The following is a 1,648-nucleotide window of genomic DNA, read 5'->3' as shown; positions in this document are numbered from 1 at the left end:
TTTGTACCACCAAACTTGCTCGTATAACTACTCGTCTTAAATAGGAAAAACATTGATGTGTTTGGTCACTTCTAACTTTATCTCTAAATGGTACCATTGAATGAATGGGACTAACCTAAATGCTATCGAAGTGTCGCAGCGCGCTCCAGCACTTACGTGCACGCACACAGATGATAGAGGGATGTATCAACAATTCTTAGTTAAGGTAATAACATAGTTTAATATTGAAAATGAGTAGAATATTCCTTTAACTGCCAAGAAAGCGGTATTTCTGAATGGCCTGAGGGCGGGATTAAGCGAAAATTGAAGCGAAAGTATTTTGTAAACGTATTATATGTGCCGAGAGCATTCGGTCAAAATCATTATATAATTTTTGACAGAGGTGGCGTTTAGCTGCTTTTGCATCTGAGCCCAAGATATCTATCGTCTATTTGTTGTTGTGGACATGCACTGAAATGAGGGCTGGACATATTAACATGCATTCCTAGTTTCTCTACTTAGCACATTTCCGGAAGGTCAGCGAGATTTCCATTTGAAGTTCAGTCCCACTGGAGGGCCCTAAATATTTCATACCTAAATATTTAATCTATTCCAGCCACAAACTAATTACCCCAGTAGTGTCAAAGTCTACAGTATAGGGACAGAAATGTAATCTTATTTTATAATCATTGAGGTGTGGAGGGTTTGGCTGGGCAACACAACACTAGCTGTGTCCTAAATGACAAGTCATACACTATGCACTTAAACTATGCACTATGTAGTCAACCATCTGGTGTATGAATTTTTAAAGAGTAGTGTCATCCCAAATGGAACAATTAATGTTTTTTACAATGCGAAAGTATAAGCGGTTTCACAGATGAGCACAAATGATGTCATACGTATAGTTTATAATACAAGTCAATAAAAATCTATTACATTGTTCTTTTAATGCCAGTGTTATCTGCTTTGCACTTAAGTATACTAAAGTATAATCGTCTCCACAGGTGAAGTTTCCTTTCACTGCTTCTAATAGCCCCACCTCTCTTCCGTCACGTATGCAAAACTGCAACCATTGAGTATGTGAAACATCCAGCTTTACAAACTTAATTTATTCAATTGAATGGTGCATCATTCGGGTACTTAAATTGTACAGTTTTTTTATATCCAATGTGAACACACTACTTGCACTAGTATTTATACTATAAAATGGGATACTGTAGTGCATAAGTATGCGATTTGGAATTGGACCTACTGTTTGAATTGAGTTGGAGAGCTGTATGTCGTGTCGGTGGAGTCTTTATTGTATTTATTGTACGACACTTTTGAATCATTTTTGGTCTTTAGATCCAGGGTTCGAAATGAGCACTCTCCAAATGTAAGTACAAACAGGCTTGGCAAGTAACTTAAACAGACTTGCTATCCAGTTGGCAGTAACATTTGTATAATTGTTAAATAACACATGGCTTACACATATAGGGATGTGAACCAATGAAATAAAAAAAATAGTACAGATGGTGCACCATTGTTTTAGTGTATTGTCATAACTCCAAATATCAATGTGGTTACATATTCTTGTAATTTAGCTGCTGAATTTAAATCACCAGAAACAAATTCAAGATTCTGTAACAGGCACCGGTTGACCGGTTAGGATGGCACCAATGACACAAAA

This window comes from Misgurnus anguillicaudatus, unplaced genomic scaffold (genome assembly GCF_027580225.2).
Source record: "Misgurnus anguillicaudatus unplaced genomic scaffold, ASM2758022v2 HiC_scaffold_34, whole genome shotgun sequence".
NCBI classification, from domain to species: Eukaryota; Metazoa; Chordata; class Actinopteri; order Cypriniformes; family Cobitidae; genus Misgurnus; species Misgurnus anguillicaudatus.
The sequence above is the reverse complement of the archived record's forward strand: the minus strand, read 5'-3'. Positions refer to the sequence as shown.